This window comes from Dendropsophus ebraccatus, chromosome 10 (genome assembly GCF_027789765.1).
Source record: "Dendropsophus ebraccatus isolate aDenEbr1 chromosome 10, aDenEbr1.pat, whole genome shotgun sequence".
In the NCBI taxonomy this organism is placed as follows: domain Eukaryota; kingdom Metazoa; phylum Chordata; class Amphibia; order Anura; family Hylidae; genus Dendropsophus; species Dendropsophus ebraccatus.
In genome coordinates this window covers 26,343,943-26,354,626 of record NC_091463.1, presented here as the reverse complement: position 1 = coordinate 26,354,626, position 10,684 = coordinate 26,343,943, and positions in this window count along the sequence as shown.

The window sequence follows — 10,684 nt, the reverse complement described above, 5'->3', positions numbered from 1 at the left end:
AAAGTTTGTGCTTGAGAAAAGGTACACAATAGTTCCAGACAAATACTTGACAATTCAGCAACCGAATCTGTAGTAGGAATAAAGTGTAGGATACAGTCGTGCCGACTGAGTAGTGTACTGAGTAATTAAGAGAAGCAGAGTAGCAGAGAGGAGGATGTCGTGAAAATCTCAACCCAAGTAGTACTGTGCTCTGCTGGGATGTTGGAGGATGAGGTAGATAAATACTTAGAAGAAGAATACTTGTGCCTGTGTATTGACCTTTTGTTAGTCTTCACACCACCTAATGCCCACTAGATTTGGCTAAACCGTCCTAGAGGGTGACACAAGGCCCCAAACCTTGTTACCTGGGATGAGCGGAATGCGGAGGATTTCCTGCTTACAACCGCACTGCGAGATAGAGCTCATAGGCTTACTGCACTTTGCTCTATCCGGATCAGTTCCTAGCTCACTGCTGTCTGTGGATACTGTCCTGTTCTGTGACTCTCCTAGTCCACGGCGTGGGTTGAGGTTGTCTCTGACTTGTCCTCTCCTGTGTAGGTTTAGCACTGTATAGTGTTGTGTAGCGTTACTGAGAAGAAACTGTGAGCTGTGTCTTGCTTCCTACCCATACGAGGGTCTAGCTAAGACTGACTTACTCTTCCTGTTTCCCACGTGACTTCCTTCTCCAGGCATCTAATGTGCGCTGTGAGTGGGTGAAGAGTGCAATAGAAGAAGCAAAGAGAGAGATGATAGGAGAGAATAAGAACAGATTCCCATTGGTCTGCAGATCTATGTGACATACAAAGAAACAGTAACCCTTTATACACTTCAGCTGTGCAGCTTCCAAATACAGATATACAATACAGTGACATCCAGTGGCGAAACTATAATACTACTTTCATCACCACACAAGTACAATAAGTACAGACTTTTACGAAGGGTGTATATAACAGTAACACCCGTGGTAGGATACCACATAAAGGTGCAGGACCACTGGATCACATTAACACCCACAGGTGCTAAAAACCCCATACAGGATGCTTCTGGTATCTTGATAAGAAAATTTTAGGTGTGGAGTGAGCCAGGTGGTGCCCTGGAGGGGGTAGTTGTGAAGTAGAGTGGTACCCACTCTCCCCAGTTTGCCTACTAAGCTTCGTCCTTCCGCGTTAATGCTTGTAGTGCTAGATGATACTCCATCAATGATGGAGGTGAGGACAGGTGCACAACAGGTAACTGAATAAGTGCTAGACAGTGTAACACTCTGATATCAACATCAAGTGGGGGCATTGGGCCATTGACCCATTAGTTTCAATTGACAGGTGGTCAATAGGTGTAATGCTCCATTTCCCCTGTGATGGCGCTGCAGGGAAATTGTACGCTTATATATAAGAAATTTTTAAGGGATTAGAGATTGCTGGGATTCCCTGTGGTCATCTTGTTGTTAGGGGATTTATCTTACATAAAGGTTTGGTCCTATGCAAACAGCTTCTAATAATACTGCAGGAAGGGATGAGGAAGGTGTTGTATAATAACCTGGAGGTAATCCTTAAAAAGCTCCATGTAAAGAAAATGAAGGCTCATGCCAGTCTGATACTAGAAAGCAAATGTTTGTGTATCGTAGTGCATTGCACGTTTGCACTTTGCCAGTCATTATCCCCAAGGCTGCCATAAAACTCTCCCCAGCACCAGCTATAGAATAGAAAGGACTGTTTCAGGGGATTTGTGCAGGGATTGTTCATCTCTTTTATTACTTTCTGCTTGACAGAACAGCATGTAAACTATGTGCTCTTAGGTGACTGGTGTGACCTTTTTCAGCTGGTGCATGCTTCCATGTAGGTCCGAGTTGGGGAATGTCAAAAGTTAAAGGGGTTGTCCAGCGAATCATTTTCTTTCCAATCAACTGATTTCAGAAAGTTATATAGATTTGTATTTTACTTCCATTAAAAAATCTCAAGTCTTCCCATACTTATCAGCTGCTTTATGTCCTGTAGGAAGTGTTGTTTTATTTTCGGTCTGACACAGTGCTCTCTGCTGACATCTCTGGCCGAGACAGGAACTGTCTTTCTAATGGCATTTGCTACTGTTCTGCACAGTTCCTGTCTCGGCCAGAGATGTCAGCAGAGAGCACTGTGTCAGACTGAAAATAAAACAACACTCCCTGCAGGACATACAGCAGCTGACAAGGAAGACTTAAGATTTTTGAATAGAAGTAAATTACAAATCTATATAATTTTCTGACACCAGTTGATTTGAAAGAAAAAGATTTTCGCTGGACAACCCCTTTAATGCAAGATTAAAAGGGTTATTCAGGGTTAGAAAAAGCACAACTACTTTCTTCCAAAAACAGCGCCACCTCTGTCCTTAGGTTGTGTGTCGTATTGTAACCCAGATCCATTGACTTCAATAGAACTGAGCTGCAAAACCACAACTGAACTAAGGGCAGGTACTGTATCTGGAAGAAAGCAGCCATATTTTTCTAGGCCTGGAAAACCCCTTTAAGGTATGCAAAAGATGAATATAAAGATGCGACAGGCAAGGTTTCCTCCATCTAACATCAGTGAACTCAACTGTCCAACTCAGCTGCCTGCACATTACATAGCGGCATAGGCTTGTATGCCAGGGGCCAGTAGTGGAGCCCATACTGGCCAATAAAAGTAAAGGAAGTTATATGCTTCACTTCTTATATGTATGTATGTGCACTTTTAGGGCATGTAGCTGTCACTGTTAATCACCATGTAACTGATACTGTTAAAGGGACTTGTGGCTTTTACAGTTAGGGGCACTGTAGCTTATACTTTTATTAGGGGTTTTTATTAGGACGCTAACTGTGACTGGCAAGTGCTTGTCAGGAAAAAGTGTCTGTGTAAACAATCTCCACTGTCACAAGTATATCTCTCTCACTGATATATATGTGGATCAATGTGCTCCCAGTGATTCAGGCTGCCACTTGCCTGTTTGTATACATCTGTGTCATTGTTTTCTGGTGCACAATATTCAATACTTGTCTGTCTTATAACTTCTGATATATCCAATAAAGAAAAAGTCTTTTCACTCACGTTTAGTCGTTCTATTTTCTGTTTATTCTTGGATGTTTTTCAGTTGTTTTATTTCACAATGGCAGCATGGGCTCTCTCAGGTGTGCATCAACCAGGTGATGCACACCTGAGAGAGCCCACGCTACCATTGTGAAATAAAACAACTGAAAAACATCCAAGAATAAACAGAAAATAGAACGACTAAACGTGAGTGAAAAGACTTTTTCTTTATTGGATATATCAGAAGTTATAAGACAGACAAGTATTGAATATTGTGCACCAGAAAACAATGACACAGAAGTGCTTGTCAGGAATCACGAGGGTAAATTGGGCATTACTGCAACAATGCCTCAGAGAAGTTAAAGGGGAACTCCAGGTAGAAGTTAAAAAAAAGGAAACTTCTGCAGCAGCACATAGCATTACTTACCTATTTATCCCAGTTTTTAAACTACCAAAAATCCATTTGTTTTGGTTTTTTTTGTTCTGTATTGTGTTTCTGTACTTCCTGGTGGAGCATTTCCCAGAATGCAGTACTGGTTCCAGAATGCAATGCTTTCCCTCAGCTGTTCATCATAGTCCCCCACCCTGCCCATTCCCCGCACAAAGCTGTTGCAGAACATCTAGGCTGTGTTCACACATTGCAGTTTCATTGTGTTACTGAATTATTTGCAGTACTTTATCAATTCATTGTGGTCCACACAGCACACAGTTACTACCTGTAACACTACACAGCGCACTGTATTCTGTACCAGTAACACCACACCGCACGCTGTATTCTCTACCAGTAACACCACACCGCACGCTGTATTCTCTACCTGTAACACCACACAGCACACAGTATTCTCTACCTGTAACACCACACAGCACACAGTATTCTCTACCTGTAACACCACACAGCACGCTGTATTCTCTACCTGTAACACCACACAGCACGCTGTATTCTCTACCTGTAACACCACACAGCACGCTGTATTCTCTACCTGTAACACCACACAGCACACAGTATTCTCTACCTGTAACACCACACAGCACGCTGTATTCTCTACCTGTAACACCACACAGCACGCTGTAGTCTCTACCTGTAACACCACACAGCACACAGTATTCTCTACCTGTAACACCACACAGCACGCTGTATTCTCTACCTGTAACACCACACAGCACGCTGTAGTCTCTACCTGTAACACCACACAACATGCTGTATTCTCTACCTGTAACAGCACACAGCACACTGTAGTCTCTACCTGTAACACCACACAGCACACTGTATTCTCTACCTGTAACACCACACAGCACCCTGTATTCTCTACCTGTAACACCACACAGCACGCTGTATTCTCTACCTGTAACACCACACAGCACGCTGTATTCTCTACCTGTAACACCACACAGCACGCTGTATTCTCTACCTGTAACACCACACAGCACGCTGTATTCTCTACCTGTAACACCACACAGCACGCTGTATTCTCTACCTGTAACACCACACAGCATGCTGTATTCTCTACCTGTAACACCACACAGCACACTGTATTCTCTACCTGTAACACCACACAGCATGCTGTATTCTCTACCTGTAACACCACACAGCACACTGTATTCTCTACCTGTAACACCACACAGCATGCTGTATTCTCTACCTGTAACACCACACAGCACGCTGTATTCTCTACCTGTAACACCACACAGCATGCTGTATTCTCTACCTGTAACACCACACAGCATGCTGTATTCTCTACCTGTAACACCACACAGCACACTGTATTCTCTACCTGTAACACCACACAGCATGCTGTATTCTCTACCTGTAACACCACACAGCACGCTGTATTCTCTACCTGTAACACCACACAGCACGCTGTATTCTCTACCTGTAACACCACACAGCACGCTGTATTCTCTACCTATAATGCCGATATTAGAATAAAGAACTTTTAGAATTTTTTTTTCTTTTCATTTTCACGCACATACTATAATCAAGCATCTTTTATCTTTAAAGTTGTGCCCCACAATAAGGAGTTTATCCCATATTATCTTACATGGGATATACTGTTTATGCCTTGTTTTTTGTCCAGGTGGGATTGGCAGTGCCGGCTCTTATCCTCTCTGCCGTTTAGCATCATTTAATTGTGTTACTGCATCATTTTTGTGAATACGCTGCAGTACTGCAATGAAACTCCAACATGTGTGAAATCAGTACAACACCTGCTTCTGGCCAGTCATAGATGGTGAATCACTGAGGGGATTGGGGGATCCAGCCAAGCCTCCTGTGACATCACTCCCTGCCCCCTGTCTGCATCATCAGCCTGTCCTCAGCAAACAAACAATGTGAGACAGAGGCATGGAAGATTTGTCTACTAAGGTGGGAGAGCAGTGGGAGCAGGAGACAATGTGGATTGGCACAGAGGCCACTTTTCTTCACTTCCTGGATTTCTATCAGATACCAGTGTGGCAGAACCGTACAGATATGGTAATACATTGTATAGACACATCTATATAACTTTTAATGTACTTAATAGAAAACAAGTTTTGTGGAGTTCCCCTTTAAATGCTATGGATACATTTGATAGAATTTTTTTATTCTTGCTTTATATTTATTATAGTAAAAATAAAAATATCTCTGAAGGTCTTTATTAAAATTTTGCTTAGTTTCTCTTCTAAAGCCTCAACAGTTCTACACCAGTTCAGAGCCCATGTGGTCCTCCACTGTAAATGACCCTGTATTTGCTTTCTTCCCCTTCTCCAGCCTCTGTAGATGTCCTCCAGGGTTTCTATACCCCCTGTTCACAATCTGAGCTTTATGTATAATATTTAAAGAGCAGAAACTTAGTCTGATGGGTTTACCTTATCTTCCTCTAGTAGACATCGGTAGGAAATTTTGTAATCAAGGGTATTCAAAAAATGTGTTTCATTTTGAATTCTGGGAATAATATTTTAGAAAAAAAAAACAGTGCAAAAGTATTTTAAATTTTCAGACATACATTTTTGCTTGGATTAACAAACCATTCGTCTTTTGAGCTAGCACAATCCCTTCACACACCTCTTGTGTCAGTTGATGAATATGTTGTTGCTATATAAATAGTAATGATTATTATTATTATAACACCGTGGCCCAGATTGATTTAACTACGCGAAACAAAAACTGGTGTAATTTGCCCAAGCTAATAAGAGCTCATTAGGATATATAATCTGAGCTGGGACTGCTTGCTATGGGCAAATTACACCAGTTTTATTCACACTGATAGATACGTTTGCGCCCATGAGCCTATTCAAGTGCATGTGTGCACCAGTGTATATATAGAACCAGCAACAAAGTTCTAAATAGTCCCCATTATGCTGTCTGGTTTTTGCCACCCATTACAGAGATTCCCAGTGTTTAATGTCCTCTATGTAGCCATGTTCACATGACCATTGGGGCAATTTTCCATTCCTCTGGTTCCTATGGAGAAGGGGGTACCTCACAGATACTCAGATACAGTAGCAGCTACCAGGGGGGAGGACCAGTCAGGGGTTAATGGCATCTGTGCCTTTGCTTCCAGACAATAATTCTATTTAATCACAAGTATATTAAGAAGTTGCATAATTTTTTTGTACATTGGTCCAGGGACAGGTAGGAGATTTCCAGTTCCAGATATACAGTGGGGGAAAAAAGTATTTAGTCAGTCACCAATAGTGCAAGTTCCACCACTTAAAAATATGAGAGGAGTCTGTAATTGACACCATAGGTAGACCTCAACTATGGGAGACAAAATGAGAAAACAAATCCAGAAAATCACATTGTCTGATTTTGTAAGAATTTATTTGCAAATTATGGTGGAAAATAAGTATTTGGTCAGTAACAAAATGTCATCTCAATACTTAGTTATATATCCTTTGTTGGCAATGACAGAGGTCAAACGTTTTCTGTAAGTTTTCACAAGGTTGGCACACACTGTTGTTGGTATGTTGGCCCATTCCTCCATGCAGATCTCCTCTAGAGCAGTGATGTTTTGGGGCTGTCGCTTCCTCCAAAGGTTTTCTATAGGGTTGAGATCTGGAGACTGGCTAGGCCACTCCAGGACCTTGAAATGCTTCTTATGAAGCCACTCCTTCGTTGCCCCGGCGGTGTGCTTTGGATCATTGCAATGTTGAAAGACCCAGCCACGTTTCATCTTCAATGCCCTTGCTGATGGAAAGAGGTTTGCACTCAAAATCTCACGATACATGGCCCCATTCATTCTTTCATGTACCCGGATCAGTCGTCCTGGCCCCTTTACAGAGAAACAGCCCCAAAGCATGATGTTTCCACCTCCATGCTTTACAGTAGATATGGTGTTTAATGGATGCAACTCTTTCTTTTTCCTCCAAACAAGATAAGTTGTGTTTCTACGAAACAGTTCCACTTTGGTTTCATCAGACCATAGGACATTCTCCCAATACTCTTCTGGATCATCCAAATGCTCTCTAGCAAACTTCAGACGGGCCCGGACATGTACTGGCTAAAGCAGTGGGACACATCTGGCACTGCAGGATCCAGGGCAGCGTAGTGTGTTACTGATGGTAGGCTTTGTTACATTGGTCCCAGCTCTCTGCAGTTCATTCACTTGGTCCCCCCGCGTGGTTCTGGGATTTTTTGCTCACCGTTCTTGTGATCATTTTGACCCCACAGGGTGAGATTTTGCGTGGGGCCCCAGATCATGGGAAATTATCAGTGGTCTTGTATGTCTTCCATTTTCAAATTATTGCTCCCACAGTTGATTTCTTCACTCCAAGCTGGTTGCCTATTGCAGATTCAGTCTTCCCAGCCTGGTGCAGGGCTACAATTTTGTTTCTGGTGTCCTTTGACAGCTCTTTGGTCTTCACCATAGTGGAGTTTGGAGTCTGACTGTTTGAGGATGCGCACAGGTGTCTTTTTATACTGATAACAAGTTTAAACAGGTGCCATTACTACAGGTAATGAGTGGAGGAAAGAGGAGACTCTTAAAGAAGAAGTTACAGGTCTGTGAGAGCCAGAAATCTTGATTGTTTGTAGGTGACCAAATACTTATTTTCCACCATACTTTGCAAATAAATTGTTACAAAATCAGACAATGTTATTTTCGGGATTTGTTTTCTCATTTTGTCTCCCATAGTTGAGGTCTACCTATGATGTAAATTGCAGACGCCTCTCATCTTTTTAAGTGGGAGAACTTGCACTATTGGTGACTGACTACATACTTTTTTTCCCCACTGTATATAAATGAAAAAAAAAGTTATTTCTTCATACTGAATATACTGTACACACATGGACTAGTAAACTGTAAATCCTATCTGTTTCTGCTCGGTCTGTACATCAGGAATCTGCCCGGTCAGCATGCTGCTTGCCTCAGATACTTACTACATTTTCCCACAGATTTTCATATAGCGGGGAGGTGGCTTTTTTTTTCCACTGATTCAAGGGATTGTCCAGTTTAGATATATACCCTACACCTACATTCAGAGTTAAAACAATATATAAACATAAGGTGTCTCAATACTGCATATTGCATATTATATCACTAGGTGATAGATCGCAGATCTAGAACTTTTTTTCTAGGACACACATTATATAGGTTCATAAGAGATACAGCTGCATTCTGAGGTTTAAGCTCTTCCACGCAGGACCTCAGTGTCTGCAATTCATAGAAACTGGAGAGATTAAAAAACACCGGGGCGCACATAGTGTGTTACTGCAAACTGGACATTCGAATAGAAATGGTGGCCGCTCACATGCGAATCTGATGAAGAGGCTGTGCCATGAAACGCGTAATTCCTGCAATAAAACTTTAATTTTACATCAAGCTTTGATTTTACATCAAGTACTACAACTCCCATCATTGAAGGAGTGATGTTTATCTGATGCCGTCAGCGCCTCTAAAAGTCCTGGATCTTTCTGCACGGTTGTACCTCCAGCTGGCATAACCTTCCTCTGCAATTCATAGGATACACTAGAGAATCTGCAAACAGTAGAGACAGGAAATGTGATCAGTGGAGTTTTGAAACTGCAGCAATTTATTCAATACGTAATCATTGTATGGGCTATGTAGCTGGCAGTGATATTATGTAGAGGCCAGGCCAAAGGCTACCCCTGTACTGTACTTCCACAAGGTTGTTCTGCTGAGCAGTGAGGCATTAAGTGTATTCTTCACTGATCAGTCAACAGGATCAGGGACTCTTTTCAAAACGACAGGAGTCCCTCCCTGCTCCTGTACATAGTTTCTTGAATCTGAAATTAATCTAAAGCCACCACTAGATATTAGGGAAAATGTGATGGTGAATAGAGATGAGAAAACTTCAAGCACATTCGGATGCAGCGCTAAGGCTGACTGGAATACAGCTGCCTGCAATATGCTGTATCCTTGTTTTTCAGGACTCCTTAGGGCTGCATTTAACTTCTTCAGCCGTCGGTAATGAAATGCCAAAAGTTCGGGTTCGGGCAAATCCGAAGGTGCTCAAAGTTTGATCTGAAGCTTTCAGGAGATCATGTAATCATGTAGTTTACAGGAGGTTAGTAACACAGAACAGAGTGACCTCTCTTTACACTGTCATACAGTACCATCCAACTTTTGCTGACTGCCACTATTGATGGCCTATCCAAAGAACAGGCAATAATAAATATTAAGTCCCAGGACAACCCATTAACAACAAAAATAACGGTGTCAGCTTGTCATGCGGCTATCGGTGCATGGCACATTGCCGTGAATGTCTCTCTATCCAGCCAACAAAAGTTGGGAGGTATGCATGTGCACTGGTGCAGGATAGGGAAAAAGCGAAGACTGTGGTGGTTCTGACCTCTTTACCCCCGCCGATCTCCATATAGGGCCCCGCCGGCTCTGTTATGTCCGTGGCTGTTTTAACTGCTATGGAGCCGAGGGAAAAAGCCGAGTACAGCACTGTTCTGGCATACTCGGCTCTTTCTGTTGCTCCATAGAAATGAAAAGAGCCACGGGTCACATGTTGTACCCGCGTCTCTATTCATAACAGAGCCAGGGGGGCCCAATACGGAGATCGACCGGAGGTACAGAGGTAAGATTTACTAGTTTTCATTTTTCCTGGAATACCCCTTAAATCAGGGGTGGGGAACCTCCGGCCCGCGGGCCGCATCCGGCCCCTGACACCCCCGGATGTGGCCCGCGGCTCCCCTGTGACATGCGCCGCTCTGGAGGAGAAAGAGCCGACACACACGGCATCCTCCTGTGTCTGTGACAGCTGCCAGGAGGATGCTGTGAGTGCCGGCTCCTTCCCCTCAGAGCGGTGCACATCTTCTGACTCCTCCTGTGACGTGCGCCGCGCTGGTGAGGCAGGAGCTGGCACAGACACAGGAAGATGTGTTGTATGTCGGCTCCTGCCTCACCAGCGCGGCGCAGAGCGGCGCACGTCTTCTGACTCCTGCGGGCCGCGCGCGATGACGTCATTTCATCGCGCGCCGCCTGCAGGAGAAGACCGGCACAGAAGAGAGGAGGGAGAAGAGGACCTGGACAGCGTGGGAGCGGAGGAAAGGTGAGTGGGATGTTTATTTTTTTCATTTGGGGCAGACACTGGGGGTTAACTAGGCCACCAGGGACATGACTGGGGGGTTAACTAGGCCACAAGGGACATGACTGGGGGGTTAACTAGGCCACCAGGAACATGACTGGGGGGTTAACTAGGCTACCAGGGACATGACTGGTGGG